The sequence below is a fragment of the Trachypithecus francoisi genome, unplaced genomic scaffold (assembly GCF_009764315.1).
Source record: "Trachypithecus francoisi isolate TF-2019V2 unplaced genomic scaffold, Tfra_2.0 Lachesis_group14, whole genome shotgun sequence".
In the NCBI taxonomy this organism is placed as follows: domain Eukaryota; kingdom Metazoa; phylum Chordata; class Mammalia; order Primates; family Cercopithecidae; genus Trachypithecus; species Trachypithecus francoisi.
In genome coordinates this window covers 57,338,541-57,356,947 of record NW_022681459.1, presented here as the reverse complement: position 1 = coordinate 57,356,947, position 18,407 = coordinate 57,338,541, and the positions used below count along the sequence as shown (strand labels likewise).

The window sequence follows — 18,407 nt, the reverse complement described above, 5'->3', positions numbered from 1 at the left end:
ATTAATTTTTTTTTTTTTTTTTTTTTTTTTGTATTTTTAGTGGAGACGGGGTTTCACCACGTTGGCCAAGCTGGTCTCGAACTCCTGACCTCAGGTGATCCATACACCTTGGCCTCTGAAATTGCTGGGGTTATAGACGTGAGCCACTGCTCCCAGCTGCCTGGCTAATTTTTTAACTGTTTTATAGAGATGGAATTTTGCTTCTGTTTCCCAGGCTGATCTTGAACTCCTGGCCTCAAGCGATCCTCCTGCCTCGGCCTCCCAAAGCACTGGGACTACAGGCAGGAGCCACTGTACCAGGCCAGGAAAACAAAGATTTTTAGTTTTCAAACTTTCATTTTAGGTTCAAGGGTACATGTGCAGGTTTGTTATACATGTAAGTTCGTGTCATGGGGGTTTGTTGTACAGATTATTTTGTCACTCAAGTACGAAGCCTAGTACTCAATAGTTCTTTTCTGATCGGCTTCCTCCTCGCACCTCCACCCTCAAGTAGGCCCCAGCGTCTGTTGCTCCCCTCTCTGTGTGCATAAATGCCCATCATGTAGCTCCCACTCATGAGTGAGAACATGTGGTATTTGGTTTTCTGTTCCTGCATGAGTTTGCTAAGGATGATGGCCTCCAGCTCCATCCACGTTCCTGCAAAGAAACATGTTCTTTTTTATGGCTGCATAGTATTCTATGGTGTATACATACCACATTTTCTTTCTCTTTTTTTTTTCTTTTTCTTTTTTTTCTTTTTTTTTTTTTTTGAGATGGAGTTTTGCTCTTGTTGCCCAGGCTGGAGTGAATGGCACAATCTCAGCTCACTGCAACCTCCACTTCCCGAGTTCAAGCGATTCTCCTGCCTCAGCCTCCCAAGTAGCTGGAATTACAGGCATGCACCAACACACCCATGTAATTTTGTATTTTTAGTAGAGACAGGGTTTCTCCATGTTGCTCAGGCTGGTCTCGAACTCCCAACCTCAGGTGAACCACCTGCCTCAGCCTCCTGAAGTGCTGGGATTACAGGTGCAAGCCACCGTACCTGGCACCACATTTTCTTTATCCAGTCTGTCATTGATGGGCGTTTAGGTTACTCCATGTTTTTGCTATTGTGAATAGTGCTGCAATGAACATAGATGTGCATGTGTTTTATGGCAGAATGATTTAAATTCATTTGGCTAGATCCAGGATGTACCCAAAGGGACTGCCGGGTTGAATGGTACTTCTGCTCTTAGCTCTTTGAGGAATCGCCACACTGCTTTCCACAATGGTAGAACTAATTTATACTCCCACCAACAGTGTATAAGCATTCCTTAAACAAAGGTTTTTAAAGGAAAAATGAGAAAGATTAAATAATTGTTTTGAACTAATTATCCTTGGCTACAAGGGTTAATAACAAGGGTGGTGCCAGTCCCAGGCTGGACAGGCAGTTGCCGGGCAAATGTCCTTGCAGAAGTATTTTTGGTGTAAGGTTGTGACAGCCTTTGTGCAAGGGTGAAGTCTTTGCAGGGTCTTTTGCGATAGTTGTTTTTTTCCTTTTTTTTTTTCCTGAGACGGAGTCTTGCTCTTTCGCTCAGGCTGGAGTACAGTGACGTGATCTCGGCTCACTGCAACTTCTGCCTCCCGGGTTCAAGCAATTCTCCTGCCTCAGCCTCCCAAGTAGCTGGATTACAGGCACACGCCACCATGCCTGGCTAATAGTCTCGCTCTTCGGACTGGATGCAGTGGCCGGATCTCAGTCACTGAGCTCCGACCGGGTTTACGCCATTCTCCTGCCTCAGCCTCCCGAGTAGCTGACTAGGCCAACTCACCCGGCTAGTTTTTGTATTTTAGTGACTCACATTAGCCAATGTCTCGTCCTGACCTCGTGATCCGCGCTCGGCCTCCCAAAGTGCTGGGATACAGGCTTGAGCCACCGCGCCCGGCCTGGTAATTTTGTATTCTAGTAGAGACGGGGTTTCACCATGTTGGCCAGGCTGGTCTCAAACTCCTGATCTTGTGATCCGCCCGCCTCAGCCTCCCAAAGTGCTGGGATTACAGGCGTGAGCCACCGAGCCCGGCCTGCAATAGCTCTTGTTACCAGGGGATTATGCACGAGAACCCTCTCTCTAGGGCCCTACCCGGCAATATCTGTCAGGGTGGTTTTTTTTTAACAGAAATGATGCCAGTTTCATTCTGACAACTTTTACAATAGTCCATAGGTCATGCCTAGGGAGTCCCAGGACACAATCCATGACTTTCCTTTAAAAACATTCATACCGGCGAAGACTGGTATCTTAGGAACTATCAACGCTTTCTGAAAAAATACAAGAACAAAAGAATGAATTGATCTTCAAATTAAGAACAAGGTGAGAAGTAAAAGCAGCCTCTCTGCCCCACTCACTGGTATCGACCCAAAGCTCCACTAGGTTTGAGGAGCTGGGTGGAAATCTTAACCCTTAATATTCCTTATTGTGAATCCCTGACACCTGCAGACCCATGTGTGCCCACCCAGGGAACCCGGACCTCCTGCCATCCTGCTCCCTCTTCCTCGCAGCATCTGCATTTGGAGACAAACTGTGTGTTCACCCTGGCTAGCCCTCCACCTCTGCAGCCCTGCCGTGGAGGCTCCAATCTTAGCTCCACCACCTATGAGCTGTGTGGCCTTGAGTAAATTACTTCACCTCTCTGTGTCCCCAGACGTCTGAGCTCTTAAAGGAAGATGAGAAGAGCACCCACTTTAGAGTTTCTTGTAGGAGTTAAATGGGGCAATGCTTATGGAGCACCGCAACGCCCCTGGCACATAGCAAGTGTGTGGCAACCATCAGTGTTAACATACGGCTACAGCTGGTGTTATTCTGATGGACCTTATACCCCAAGTTAGGAAGGAGGGGTATCTCCACATCTAACTATAAGCAACCTCAAATCTCTCCTTGGGAGATTGCAGAGGGTGCCAGGGCACTGGATCCTCAAATTCCGGGTGTGCTTTCCTAAAAGCCTGGCAAGCTGGCCTCCCTTGGTCTCAGTTCCTGCCTCAAGGGCAAGGGTTTACTGAGACAATGCCTGCAAGGCAGGTGCGCAGACTCCTGCTTCCCTTCCCCTGCCCTTTGAGAACCAGGCTTCAGCGAGGCCAGGACCCTGAGGATCTAGGTTGATTTTGTTCCCTGCAGAGGTCAGAGGTCAGCAGATGACACCCACATGGCCAAGTGGGGATGGCCCTGAAATGCTGGGGGCATAAGCAAAGTGTCTGGGCTACAGGCTGGGCTGCCACCTCCTCTCAGACGGGGCTCCATCCCCCACCAGGGCAGCCTCATGTTCTGGCAGGAAATGAGAGACAGGCTTGTTCCATAGAAGGAAAAATTGATACGCTGGACTCCATCAATATTAAAAACTTATGCTTTGAGAATAAACAATTAAGAGGATGAAAAGATAAGCTACAGACTGAGAAAGTATTTGAAAGTATTTGCAAACCAAATCCTCCACCCCCTTTTTTTAAAATTTTTTTTATTTTTATTTTTTTTGAGACAGGGTCTCACTTCTGTCACCCAAGCTGGAGTGCAGTGGTGTGAACTTGGCTCACTGCGACCTCAACTTCCTGAGCTCAAGTGATTCTCCCACTTCAGCCGCCAGGGTAGCTGGGACTACAGGCGTGTGCCACGACACCCAGCTAATTTTTGTATTTGTAGTAGAGACAGGGTTTCACCATGTTGGCCGGGCTGGTCTTGAACTCCTGACCTCAGGTGATCCGCCCGCCTTGGCCTCCCAAAGTGCTGGGATCATAGGCGTGAGCCACTGCGCCCAGCCTAATTTTTGGTATTTTTAGTAAAGACAGTTTCTCCATGTTGCCCAGGCTGGTCTCAAACTCCTGGGCTCAAGCAATCCCCACGCCTTGGCCTTCCAAAGTGCTGGGATTACAGGTGTGAGCCACTACGCCCAGCCAAGAACTCTTAAAAATCAACTTTTTCTCTGTCGACTGCTCATGGGGTTAAAAAAAAATTTTTTTAATGAACATTTTTTAAAAAACCAATCCAATTAGAAAATGGGCAAAAGACATGAACAGACCTACCACTGATGGGATTTACAGATGGTAAATAAGTTCTTAAGATTGTTTTGAATCTTTACCATCAATAGCCGTTAGAGGAAGGCAAATTAAAACCATGAGATCTCACTACACACCTATCAGCATGGCAAAAATAAAATACAGGGACAAGATGAAATGCTGGTAGGGATGTGGAGAAACTGGATCACTCAAGCTTTGCTGCTGGGAAGGCAAAGTGGTACAGTCACTCTGGAAAACATTTTGGCAATTTCTTAAAAATCTAAACATGCAACTCCCATACGACCCAGCAATTACACTCCTGGGCACTTTTCCCAGACAAACGAAAACTTATGTTCACACAAAAACCTGTACACAAATGTTTACGGCAGCTTTATTGGTAATAGCCTCAAACTGGGAATCAACCCAGAGAGCCTTCAACAAGTGAATGGCTAAACAAATTATGATATACCCATACTATGGAACTCTTACCACTCCACAATAGCAAGGAACAAACTACTGAAACACAAAGCAACTTGGAAGAATCTTCAGGGAATTACGCTGAGTGAAAAAAAGCAATCTCAAAAGGTAACATACTGTATGATTACATTTATATAACATGCTTGAAATGATAAAATTACAGAAATGGAGAACAGGTAAGTGTTTGCCAGGAGGTAGGAGGGAGGGAGACGAGCACATAAAAAGTCCACAGGGGGGTCCTTTGCTGATGGAATGTTCTGTATCTTGACGGCATCTATGCCAATATCCTGGTTGTGATATTGTAGTATAATTTTGCAAGATTTTACCAGTGGAGAAAACTGGGTCCAAGACATCTCTGTATTATTTCTTATAACTGCATGTGAATCTACAATTATCTCAAAATAAGAAAGTTTAGGCTGGGTATGGTGGCTCACGCCTGTAATCCCAGGACTTTGGGAGGCCTAGGCAGGCGGATCACCTGAGGTCAGGAGTTCAAGACCAGCCTGGCCAACAGAGTGAAACCCTGTCTCTACTAAAAATACAAAAATTAGTCGGGCATGGTGGCAGGCACCTGTAGCCCCAGCTACTCAGGAGGCTGAGGCAGGAGAATCGCTTGAACCCAGGAGGTGGAGGTTGCAATAAGCAGAGATGGTGCCACTGCACTCCAGCCTGGGTAACAGCAAGACTCAGTCTCAGAAAAAAAAAAAAGAAAGAAAGAAAGAAAGTTTAACTAGAAGTAGGGGAGGTCCTAGTGGTCACACACCAAGAGGCTGGATTAGATGACCTCAAAGGTCCCTCCAAGGCCAGGACATCCCTCTTGGCAGCACAGGGCTCAGAACAGGTCCACCTCCTTCTGGCACCTCCAGGGCCCTGTTTCTAGCCCCACCCCAGTACTCAATCCAGGCACTGTCTGCCCAGTCTAGATGCCACCCAGACACTTTAGGCCCCTCTGTCCAGATGACCTCTCCTCCCTCTGGGATGCCCCATCCTACTGTCCAGGCAGAGCTGCTCACTCCCAGGACCCTATAGATTCCAAATAGAGCACCTGGGGTCTGGCCGGGCCGCTTGCTGTCCTAGAATCTGGTCACCAGGAAGGCTGGCCATCTGACCTGTCTCATGTCAACACTGTTTCTGGGGGTCGAGTGGCTTAGCTTCAAACAAGCACAATGATGGAAAGAAGAAAAAAAAAAAAAAAAGGTTTCCAACTGAATATGGACACAAATACTTGCACAATTGCATTTTAAAATAGTAAAACAATCACCACACCAAAAGGCAATAACCATCACCACCCGAATGCCCACAGCCTGGCCCCTAGTACAGGACCTTTTGGCTTCTACCGGGCACTGACTGTCAATCCTGCCAGAGATTCCGGGGACAGACACCACTGCTCCCCGGCCCACTGCCCCCACCACAGCCACGTATCAACGGAGAGGTACTTAAACAGGGTGAGGCTGTTTAAGTGAAGAGTGAAAAGAAACTCTTTTCGAGACACTGGGGTGTGGGATGTGGGTTGTGGGGTGCAGGATGTGGGGTGCTGGATGTTTCCACCAGGGCAGTTCTTCTCAAACTTCAACTCTGGAACCACCCAGAGGGCTTGTTGAAATAGTGGGCCCAACCCCGACTTTTGCTTCTGTAGGTCCGGGGTGAGGCCACACTTTGAGAACCACAGCCCTGGGCTGTTTTTGGTGCCAGGCCCGTTCGTCTTCCCCTCCCTCCCCGCTCCGCCTGCGGCTGGACCCGGATCCCCGGGACAGGGACTGAGTCTGACCGTCTGATTTGCCCTCCCGGCTTCTGGAGCCCCACTCTGACCGGGACTTAGGGAGGGGGCCCTCTCTGGACGTTTGCGGCCCGCAGAGGGGTAGGGTGAGGGCGTCACGGGCCGATCCGGGCCGCCGGGTGACCCGGGACGCCCCCTGCCCCGGCGGGCGCCGCCCACAGCCTGCGCAGTGCTCAGGGGCGGAGGCCGGGAGGGGGCCCAAGCGCCAGCCCCCAGTTCGGGCGTACCCGAGTGGGCGTGCCCGCGGACCAGCTTTCCGCACTTGGGCGAGTCTCTCCTGCAGCGCCCCGAGTCCTTGGGGGCTGCGGCGGCTGCGGGCGCCCCCGCGCGGGCCCGAGGGGCGGGACGCGGCGGAGCGGAGCGGGGCGGGGCGGGGCCTCCGCGGCCCCCTCCCCCGGCCCCGGGCTCCGGGCTCCGGGCTCCGGCTCTGGCTCCGGCTCTGCGCGGTGGCGGCGGCGGCGGCGCGGGGACCGAGGTGAGCGGCGGCGACGGGGCCGGAGGCCCGGCCGGAGAGGGGACCGGGTGGCTGGGGTTGGGGGGCGAGACGCGCGCCCCTGCGGAAGGGGGCCCCCGGGGCGGTGTCGGCGGAGCGGCGCGCGCATGTGTGTGCGCGCGTGTGTGCTTGTGTGTGTGCGCGCGTAGGTGCGCGCGCGCGACTCCGACTGCGGGGCCCTGGGGTGGGGTAGGGGTCGGGCGGAATCTGCGGGGCAGGGGCGGCCCCCTTGGATGGAGGTCCAGCCTCTCCCACCCCAGTCTCCCGGGACCTCCGAGCTCGTTCTCTCCCAGCCTCTCGCGCGCGCCCCCCGCCCCGCCCCCTTCCCTCTATCTGTGAGTTTGTCCGCCTCTCTGTGGGTGGGTCTCCGTCCAGCCGCCCCATGTCCCCATCTCCTTCCCCGACGCCGTTCCCTCCCCATGACAGCTCGCGCCTCCCTCGCCATTCCCCCCTTAATAGAGCAAACAAAGATGGTCGAGGATGGGGGACCCTTCCTTTCAGAGCCCTGTCCTGGCTCAGCCTGTGGCCCCCAACCCTCTAGCCCCTGGCCTGTGCCTCCATCCACTTCCTGGCTGTTAGCTGGCCCTGCAGAGTGGGTGGGGGCAGGTGGAGGCAGCAGGCAGACCCCAGGGCAGAGGCTCCAGGGCTGGAGCGCTTAGCGGTCTGTAAGGTCAGAGCCTGGGGAGACATCCTCACCATCCCTTGGCAGGTGGGGACACTGGGCAGGTCTGCCTGGCCACGGGTCTGCGCCTCAGACCTAATCAGGTGGATTTCTAGACCCTGTTCCCATGAGCAGAGCCTGACGCTTTCTAAGATTTTTTTCCACTAGAGCCAAGGTAGAAGACCTTGGGTCCAAAGGTCACAGGATGTGGTCCCAGCGACTGGGTCACTTCCTCCAAGCAGCCTCCACTTCCCTACCAGTGGCATGGGTGGGAGTGACATGTGTGGAAAGAGGCCGTGAGGACCGTGTGGGGTGGCCTGGCTGCAAGGTGATTAGTGATGCTCTTGGTGGGAGGGTGGGTGGTGAGTTCCATTCCCTGGATTGATCTGCAGGTGGGAGGGCGCCTCCCTGTGGCCCCTCGGGCTTTCTGCACTGGGCCAGCCTCCAGAATCCTGGGGGTAAGCTGGGGCTCTCCAAGTGAGGTCCCGGACCCCAGATTATCCTCCTTGATGGCAGTGCTTGATAAAATGCCAATTCCTTGGCCCCTGTCCTAACCTGGTAAGGGGGCACCAGGAATCTGAATTTTGTAAGTCCCCGATGGTCATTCTGATGCACATTCAGGTGTGAGCAGCGCTAGGTGGTAATGTCGGATGAGGGAGACAAAGTCATCTACCTCCCTCTGGCTGGCGGGCAGCGAAGAGGCCGAGAAGGGCCCACCCTGGGGTCCACAACTTTGCTGTGTCCCTGGGCAAGCCGCTCCCCTCTTGGAGCCCAAGTCCCCCAGCAGTCAGAGGAGGTTATGGCCTCCCCAGGGGCCTTTCCTGCCAAACAGTCTGGGATTCTGAGCCCTTTGTTTAAATTGTGGGGCGGGGATTGCTGTGAAGTCTGGCAGGCCTGGGTCAGGATCCCAGCTCCAGCACTGGCTGGCTGTGTGGCCCTGGACAAGTCACTTTGCTTCTCTGGGCCTTGGGTTACTCACCTGAAAACTGGGATCATCATATTACCTTCACCCATCCACCCACAGAGGCAGTCAGGGAGGTCCAAAGAAGTGTGGTACCCCACATCACAAGCACACCATGGTGTGGGTGGATCGGCCATGGGAATGGCTGGCACTTCTGTGTCTTGGCTGTTTTAACTGGGTGGCAGTGGGGACACTCGCATGGACTTAATTCTTCATCAGCAGGGAAAGCAGCCTGTGCAGAAACATTTGTGAGCTAATGGGTTTTTTGTTTCTAATGGATGGCTTAAAAGGCCTGGGGATGGTAACGCAGAACCGCCTGGCAGAGGCAGGCACTGTGGTGTGGTGCCAGCTTTCCTGCTCACGCCCAGCAAGTCAGGGGTGCAGACACCAGGAGGGGCGGGTGACAAGGAAAGAGGAACACCAGGAGCTCTCCGGGTACCCCAAGTTGTGGACGTTTGTGGATGTGAACAAAACCGTCTTTTGGGACATGTGTGAGAAGAGCAGAGCTCTCATGAGACTCCCGTAGAGGAGGATAGTCATTCATTCATTCATTCATTCATTCACTCATTCATGAAGACCTTCCCCAGGCCCTGCAGATGGCGAGGAGGGCCTCTCAAGATAGAAAGACCCACGCAGAAATGGGCAGGCTACTGATGCCGTGTGAATGCGGTGCTATCCAGGTCAGAGGGCGGTGTGGGTCTCCCACAGGCTCAAACAGCAGGGTCAGGGCGTCCTGCTTCAAGACCCTCATCCTGAAGCCCGGGGGGGGGTGCAGGGGGCCAGCACTGAACAGGACCAGCCATCTTTTGGATTAGAGGCAAGAAATGTGAATCAGAATCTTGGGCCATTGTGAAGACATGGTTTAGCTGAACAAAGAGGTGGCTTCTTGGTGACAAGACAGCCCTCATTTTTTATTTTAACCACATCTCTCTTTTTTCTTATGTCTTAAAATTGGATCTTGCTGGGGAGAACGTGGTGGCACAGGGGCTTGGAAGTCTGGTGAGCATATTTGCATATTTCTCGATGACTTCAGAAACCCTCAGTCTTGGAGAGCAGCCCTGGTGCTGCTGCTACGCAGAGACTTGACCGCAGACCCTCGGACCCTCAGCTTCTGGTGGCCAAGCAGGAGGAGCCTTCGGGAGCCAGTGAGAGGGGAAAGGTTAGGGATCCCAGAGTCAGGGCCATCTGCCACGAGAAAACTGCCTAAGCTCTCTGAGCTTCAGTTCTCTCGTTGCAAGGTGCAGATTGGAATAAACAGCTTAGGTGAATGAGGGGGTGGGTTCTGGAGCCAGCTGCGTGGGTTCACATCCTGTCCCACCTCTCAGGAGGTCTTAGCAAGTTACTTAACCTCTGTCTGCCTCCACTTCTTCATCGATAAAATAGTGATTCCTGCCGCACTCTAGGCTGTAGGCTGCTGTGAGAGTTAAGCGACTTCATGTCAGGTGCTTGAACAGTCCCAGTTAGGAGTGTTCCCTGTGAGTCGTGGCAAGTAGTGATGTCATTCTGTAGCCACGTGGTCTTGCTATAGTGATGTGCTCTTCTAGTGACATAGCCTTGTGGTGCATAGTCTTGTAGTGCTGTGGTCTTGTAGTGTCGTGATCCTGTGATAACTCTGCCTTGGCATCAGCCGTGGTGGTTGATGGTGGGGTGGCCCTAAGAGTCCAGGCAGTGAGATAAATACAGTGCTCACTTGGCCTGGCACAAGGAAGCCCCCAGCTGATACCTGTGCCCTTCTGTCCCCTGCCCCAGAGGAGTAGGGACAGAGATGGAGTTTGCTATTGTGTTGTACCGATACCCCCATGCTAGGGGATGGGGCAGGGCCAAGTCCTTGTTTAAAAGATGTCAAGATGGCCGGGCACGGTGATTCATGCCTGTAATCCCAGCAGTTTGGGAGGTTGAGGCAGGTGGGTCACCTGAGGTCAGGAGTTCGAGAGCAGGCTGGCCAACATGGTGAAACCCTGTCTTTACTAAAAATACCAAATTAGCTGGGCGTGGTGGCACATGCCTGTAGTCCCCAGCTACTCGGGAGGCTGAGACAGGAGAATTGCTTGAACCCAGGAGCCAGAGGCTGTAGTGAGCTGAGATCACGCTACTGCACTCCAGCCTGGGCAAGACAGAGTGAGACATCATCTCAAAATAAATAAATAAATAAAATAAAAGGTGTCAAGAAAACACACGGATTCATCTCGGCACAGAGGGCATTGCTGTCCTCAGTTCTGACTCCCAAGCGTGGGCTCCCCTCTGGAAGGGAGGGGCTGCCTGCCATCTTCTGAGCTCCTGTCCTGCCAGCCAGCCCCTGTGCATAGACCTCCCCAGGCACCATCTCACCTACTCCTCCCAGCCAGCGCACGAGGTGGACGTGGCCCTGCCCAGTTAACAGATGGGCAAACTGAGGCTCAGGGGGAACCAGTGACTGCCCAGAGCCACAGCAAGAGGGCAGGGCTGGAACTCAAATCTGGGTCTGCATGCTCCACCCCACCACACAGCATGCACGAAGGTCAGGAAATGCTGCCACAGAGCCTTGCCATCAGGAACCACCATGGTGGGCTCCTCTGACCCCAGCATGAGTCCTGCTCATTTTCTGGAAAGTTCTTAAGGCTATGCTTTCTGTGCCATCTGCTGGGTTGGTTAAAAGTTGCACTGGGTTGCAAAAGCAGTTTCTCCAGCAAAAGCAATCCACCTCATGCCTAGAAGAGAACCCAGGCCAGAGACATGAAGGGAGAGAGGACCTAGCCTGGGGGCACAGCTCCCACTCAATGCCAGAAGACCCGAGTTCTGGCCCTGGTTCCACTGCTTACAGCCCCTTTCAGTCTGAGGGTGTTACTCTCCGTGCCTCAGTTTTCTCATCTGTGAAACAAGAGTTTTGATTTCTGCCCTGCGTAGCTCCTGAGGTGAGTAGGATAAAGCTGCCAAATAATAATGGCCAATGCATAGGCAGCTGTTGGGAGGCACTGGACAGCGTCTTAGAAGTTTACCTACTTGCCCTCTTTTAACCCTCTGAAGGGCCTCTGAGGTCACTGTTCTATCATGATCCCATTGTACAGACCAGGAAGGTAGGATACAAAGATATCAGTATCTTGTCCAAGGTCACCCACTGGTAAGGCATTTGGGTCTGATTTAGATGAACAGAAAGTCATCCGTTGTGGCCACTTCTTGGTGGGTAGACATGATTATTGATACTTGATTATTCTCAGTAACGGGGAACTCACTACTCTCTAAGCACCGATGACTGTTAGTCTAGGGCTTGGGTAGGTGGCGGTGATGGTCCCTGGTAAATAGATCCCATGTGGAAAGGGAAGACAGGGAGAAGATCCTGGGCATGGCTTCGGCCTTGCTGCGGTGGAGGGGCCGGGAGAGGGTGGGCCCACGTTCTGCTTCATGCCTTCCGCAGGCCAAACCTGAGGCTGAGAGAGGAGAAAAATGCTCAACAAACAGGACAGACAGTAGCTGCTCAAAAAGCCTTGGGGTAGACAAATCCTCTTTCTAGGGGAAATTTTAAATATGAAACCAACATCACCATATTGGACAGAGTCTGGAGAACAGGCTCTGATTCTGCCTGCAGCCTCGCTCCCTGAATGTACTCGTTTCCTGTCAATTTGTTCCGAGATAGAAGTCCTGTGGCGTAGTGTCATTGCCGCACCGCACCGCACCTACAGCTCTACGGTTCTGTATCCTGCTCTTTGCTTTGCTTTTCTATTTTAGACAGTGCCTTGCTCTTTCGCCCAGGCTGGAGTGCAGTGGCACAATCACCACATTCCGGTAGCTGGGACCACAGGCACGCACCACCACACCCTGCCAATTTTTTTATTTGTTTTTGGGTTTTGGTTTTTTGGTTTTCTTTTTCTTTTTTTTTTTTTTTTTTTTTTTTAGTAGAAATGAGGTTTTGCAGCTGGGCACGGGGGCTCACGCTTGTAATCCTAGCACTTTGGGAGGCCGAGGCGGATGGATCGCCTGAGGTCAGGAGTTCAAGACCAGCCTGGCCAACATGGTGAAATCCAGTCTCTACTAAAAAATACAAAAATTAGCCAGGCGTGGTGGCGTACACCTGTAATCCATGCTACTCAGGAGGCTGAGGCAGGAGAAGCACTTGAACCCGGGAGGCAGAGGTTGCAGTGAGCCGAGATCTTGCCACAGCACTCCAGCCTGGGTGACAGAGCGAGACTCCGTCTCAAAAAAAAAAAAAAAAAAAAAGAAATGGGGTTTTCCCATGTTGCCCAAGCTGGTTTTGAACTCCTAGGCTCAAACCGTCCTCCCGCCTTGGCCTCCCAAAATGCTGGGATTACAGGCATGAGCCACCGCATCTGACCGGTTCTGCTTTTTTCACTCGACGTAATATGAGCATCTTCCCTGTCCCTAAGCAGCCCAGGAGCTCATGAGCAGTCCTGATGAGTTTTTAGGAGCTGCACAGTATCTGTCCCATGGAAGTTCCGTCATTTGTCTCGGAGCCACCCTTTCAGTGGGGCCTCCACGTGCACAATGATGTGAAAAGCTGTGTGACCCCAGGCAGGGCTCTCACCCTCTCTGCATCTCAGTTTCCTGCTCTGCTGTCAAATGGGAGCAAGAGGCAGCCCACGTGCTAGGGCTGCTGGGAGGAGCAAACGAGGAGATGGGATGTGAAGTGTCTGGCATGGGGCGGGGCTTAAAACTCGGTGGCCATTGTTACTGTTGTTGTTATTTTATTATTATTTAGGTCACATATCCTAATTACATTGTGGATCCTTGCAGACAGGAGCCAGATTCTGTGCAGTCCTGTGCCCCACTCCTAGCCACGCTCAGTCGTGTTTATGATTTGATTCCTGATGTTCGGTTTCCCCCGAATGGAATGAGCCTCTGTGTGGGTGAGGTGCTGGGAGAACTTGATTCGCACACTCTCATTTTGTCCCCCATGAGCGGAGATCCTTAGCTCCCTTGTAGAAACTGGCTCAGATGGGCAAGTTACTGAACCTGGAAAAGTGAAGGGGAAAAAAAAATCAAAAACAGAAGAGAAGGCTGGGCGCAGTGGCTCGCGTCAGTAACCCCAGCACTTTAGGAGGTCAAGGCGGGCAGATCGCTTGGGCCCAGGAGTTTAAGCCAAGCCTGGGGGCAACATAGCAAGACCCAGTCTCTACTAAAAATATGAAAAAATGAGTGAGCCAGGCATGGTGGTGTGCACTTGTGGTCTTAGCTACTCAGGAGGCTGAGGTGGGAGGGTCACCTGAGTCCGGGAGGTCAAGGCTGCAGTGAACTGTGATTGCACCACTGCTTTTCAGCCTGGGCAACAGAGTGAGACCCTGTCTCAAAAAAAAAAGAAAAAAAAAGAAAAGAAAAACAAGAAAAGAAAGAAGAGAAGAGAGAAAAGAGAAGAGAAGAGAAAAGAAACTGGCTCAGAGAGTATGATGGGCCCCCCCACAGTCACACAGCAGAAAGGGAGGATCCAGAAATGAGTGCTTCCTGAAGGAGGTGGCAATGGTTCTGGGCCAGCAGGATGGAGGGTTTGACTGGGCCAACAGGCAGAGGGCTGGTGTTCTAGGCGGGGTGAAGAGGAGGAGGGGAGCTGTCCAAGAGGCATGGCAGTCTGAGCCCAACACCCAACACAGGGTGGAGTAGAGTGTGGGTGGGGCTCAGGGGTATATGCTGAGCTGACCTGTAGTCGCAGGGCAGGAATGAGCTGTCTGGGCTCCTGACCCCACCCTGCGCCTTGGCCCCGGCCAGTTCCTTCTGTCCGGGCAGGAAGGAGTGCTCTGTGGGCTTGGAGGCTGCAGGCGCCTTCCTGGGGACTGCTCTGTGAGCAGTGATAAAATATTTATCAGCCAGCAGCTGGGCTTCCCTGCACAGGGTGCAGTCGGGGGCAGCTCCCACCCGAGCCTGCAGCCTGAGTTCTGCTGAGTCATGGGGGAGCCCAGTGAACCACCTGCCCTCAGGCTCCTGGGCCCCCTCTGCCCTTTGGCCATGTGAACGCCTCCTAATGTGTAAACCATTCGGCTGCCCATAAGGCCAGGCATCCAACGTGCTTAGTGCTGAGCAGGGTTTCAGAGCTCACCTCCAGGAGGGTGCAGACCTCAGCCAAGGTCGCAGGGCAAAGGACACCCGTGGGCTGGGATTCCACCTGTGCCCACCCTGGCAGCATCCCGCCTCCTGAGTCCTCTCGGCACCCAGCAAGGTAGGTACTCTTTGCGTCTGGTTTTAGACATGGGGATGCCTAGGCGTGGAGACGGGGCCCGGCGTGTCGGGTCTCATAGCCCTTAGCGGCTGAGTGGAGATTTGGCCCTGGTCTGTCTGACTCTAAGACCCTGCTGTGCGCCCCTGCCCCGGAGGAACCCCACTCCGTTTCAGCCTTGAATCAGGCCGGGGGTGTCCGTCCACCCTGATGTGACACAGTGCTATGACTTCGGGTTTGCACTTTTGATTTTTAGAGTAGCAGCAACGACAAAAAACAGTAGCAGATGGCTTCTTCCTACTGCTGCGTGGGGTGGGACAAAGAGCAGGGGGTTCAGATTCTTTTGTTCACTCATTCATGAAAAGCATTCTGGGTGCCCTGGCCAGGGGCCAGCGCTCGAGGCTCCAGGGACCAGTGGGGGACGTATCAGATGGACCTGCCCTAGGGGAGCTTATGCCGTGGTGAGGGGAGTCAGAGGGGTGGGCTTAGTGCCTGGGCCTGGTCACCTGCTGTGTGACCTCAGGCCAGGTTGCTTCACCTCTCTGAGCCTCCGTCTCTGATTTGTGAATTCGGGGTAAACTTGGCTTTTTCTCTGAGCAAGCGAGGATCACACCTGTGTTCTTAATCTTTATCACGGCCCCACATCCACCAAAGCCTGCGGGCACGGATCAGCCTTTGCACCAGCTCCAGTTTCCAGAGTAGGCTCTGGCAGGCTTTGCATTGGCTCGTCCAGGAAATAACTGTGAGCTGGGGCTGGGGGCCTTAAGGACAGGCTGGTTTCAAGGTGGAAGTTTTGCCTACGGTGCTCAGAATTCTGAAGGGAAGTGCTGGTCCCCAGAGCCACGCATGCAGCAGCTGTGAGAGGGAGCGGGCTGCATGCAGGCTCTTAATGGGAACCCTGTGGGTGGTCGGGTCATCTCCGACGCCCAGTTCTGGGCTGGGCCCTTGTTGCACCCGCTCACCACCTGCCCGGACATGCAGTCTCTTCCTGCTCACTCTCAGCCTTCTGTCCTCTAGGCCTTCCTCCTGCTGTTCCTATACCTGGTCCGATTTTCCTGCCATCCTTCACCTGCTGGGCTTCTGCTGGCTCTTTTTTTTTTTTTTCAGATGGAGTTTCACCTTTGTTGTTCAGGCTGGGGTGCAATGGTGCAATCTCAGCTCACTGCAACCTCCGCCTCCAGCGATTCTCCTGCCTCAGCCTCCCAAGTAGCTGGGATTACAGGCGCATGCCACCACACCTGGCTTACTTTTGTATTTTTATAGAGATAGAGTTTCACCATGTTGGCCAGGCTGGTCTAGAACTCCTGACCTTAGGTGATCCACCTGCCTTGGCCTCCCAAAGTGCTGGAATTACAGGTGTGAGCCACCGCGCCCTGCCTGCTGGTTCTTTAAGCCGCTGCTGGAAGGCATCCTCCTCTAGAAAGCCTTCCTGGCTGCCTCCTGTTCACCCCAGGCCGGGCAGACCCATGGCCCTCCCAGCGCCATCTCACCCTGGGCTCTGCTTATGCCTTTGGGCCAGCACTTGTCATACAGAGCTTCTCTGCCCTGTTCCCAGGTCTCCCCAACAGACTGGGGCTGCTTTGTGTGATTCATCTCTAGGTCCCAGGGCTCAGCTGGAGGCTGGCACAGAGTGGGACCCCAGCAGCATTCGATGAATTGAGAGCACGAGTGAGTGACAGAAATGCTTTAGGGGACAGGAGGCACCTGCCTTAGGGGACAGGAGGCACCTGCGTTAGGGGACAGGAGGAAGCCTGCAGGTGCACGCGGGTGGGGCACTCGCTACTTCTGTGAACCGTCTGTGCAGGTGGGGCCTCTGGTTTCCTGGCCTTCCAGGATGATGGATGGTCAGCCGGACAGAAGAAAATTAAGATTTCTGGGGCCTTGAAAGCGACTGCCATGGGAGTCAGTGCCCTGGGGGGGTCAGGAGCACTGGCCTTCAGGTCTAGGCCTCTCCCCTTGTAGCTGAGTGACCCTGAGTGACTGCCCCCTCTCCTAGTCCTCAGAGGATCCCTGGGGCCACCCCAGGTCCATTCTGCGAATGCAGCATTTATTCATGTGAGGGAGGTGGACAGAGGCAGGCTTGTGTTCTTAGGATGCTCATGCTGGTGTCCCACAAACACACAGACAGATAGAAAAAAAGACCCAAATGAAATGTACCGAGATGGGGAGCGGTAATTTCTCTGGTGGTTTGTTTCTTTTTCCGTTTTTTTTTATATTTTTCAAATTGTTCGAGTCCCTTCAGTGACTTTGAGCGTGCACTGAGAGCCCAGTAACACTGGGGGGCAACTGCCATAAAGACACAGCCTCGGCCGGGTGCGGGGGCTCATGCCTGTAATCCCAGCACCTTGGGAGGCCGAGGCGGGTGGATCACCTGAGGTCAGGAGTTCGACACCAGCCTGACCAACATGGGGAAACCCCATCTCTACTAAAAGTACAAAAAAAAAAAAAAAAAATAGCTAGGCATTGTGGCGCATGCCTGTAATCCCAGCTACTCAGGAGGCTGAGGGAGGAGAAGTGCTTGAACCCAGGAGGTGGAGGTTGCAGTGAGCCGAGATCGCCCTATTGCTGCCTAGGCAACAAGAGCAAAACTCTCTCTCAAAAAAAAAAAAAAAAAGACTCAGCCTGTCCCCTCTGGGACACTCAGTCTGATGGGGGAGGCTGGTCAGAAGACATAGAGCCATGGTGTGATTGGAACTTTCGCAGAGGGAAGCCTGGGGCTCAGGAAGCCCGGAGAAGACCCTGGCCCAGCCTGAGGGCTTGTATAGGTGCCACTGTACTGAAGGCTGGTTACGAGGGAGGCAGGTGTGTGGGTGAGGGTGAGTGTAGTGTGGCTGGAGACTTGGAGGAAGGTGAGTAGGACGGCGAGAGACCCACAAGGAGGGAGGGCTGGACCTCAGCCTGAGTGAGTGGGTTTGGTGGGGGGAGCACTGACGTCAGGTCCCTCCTGGGAGCTGCTGTGATTTGGGGCTTTCTACTTTATTCAGTCAACAAACTTTTCTCAGAATGAGGCTGCTCGGGACCGTAGGGCACAGATACTGATGTGGCCCTTTAGGGTCACAGGGTCCAGGGTTCAAGTCCCAGCTCCACCACTATCCAGCTGTGCAACTTTTGACAGTTTGTTCTACCTCTCTGAGTCTCAGATACTTCATCTTTGAGATGGGCAGAAGGGCACCTGCCCTGTGGCTTCCTGTGAGGAAGTATAGAAAATGCTGGGCACAGTCCCTGGAATGGCATGTCACTCCCCCACCCTAAAGTGCATGTTTAGTAGAAGGAAAGGGGGGATGGGGAAGGATGGGGGTTAGGGACAGAAGTGAGCATCTGAACCTAACAGGAGGGCTGGTCCCTGCCTGGTGGGGCAACAAGGGGTCCCGCCACAGCCCAGCCAGGAGGTGGGCATCCCAGAGCCGCAGCCGTGGCAGCACTGCCTCCATGGAGGTCCGACAGCAGGGCTCACCAGCCTTTGTCCTCCCCACCCTGGGTGCCTGACTGCCCCATGGGAGCTGCTGTGTCTTCCGATGCCTGCCCACCACGGCAAGCGGGCTGGGACGTCTCTCTGAGCCACAGATCCCCTGGTTGGGAGGATAAGAGATGGACACCTGGCCTCAGACTCCCCCACACACACCAGGGCATGTTCCTGGCTCCTTGCCAGAGCCTAGGTGCCTGCTTAGAGGCTCACAGTCCCCTGCCAAGAACTCAAGGTGACACAGTGGTGGCAGTGTGTGACAGAGGAGGGAACCAAGATGGGATTTGAGAGCCTGGGGCAGGGCAGGGCAGTGCTGGGGCACAGGCTGCAGGACCCGGACAGAGCAAGGTCGGACTACAATGTGGTCTCCACATTCGTGCATCCTGGCAGCTCTCACTGGACCCTGGCATTCCAGGGCCACAATTGTCTGCCAGGGTAG

General features: G+C 53.6%; 1 protein-coding gene across 5 annotated transcripts in view; it reads left to right on the top strand.

The window, feature by feature from the left end:
• The first annotated feature begins 6,513 nt into the window (after positions 1-6,513).
• The window catches only part of PRR5 (proline rich 5), a 71,102-nt gene continuing 59,208 nt past the window's right edge, over positions 6,514-18,407 (top strand). For 2 of the 5 annotated variants that reach the window (XM_033233645.1, XM_033233639.1), the window contains exon 1: positions 13,714-14,508. The gene's annotated coding sequence lies outside the window, so the exon portion shown is untranslated. Of the gene's footprint in view, positions 6,730-13,713; positions 14,509-18,407 lie in introns of those variants that run through there. The other 3 variants (XM_033233638.1, XM_033233644.1, XM_033233649.1) reach the window with 3 other exon arrangements.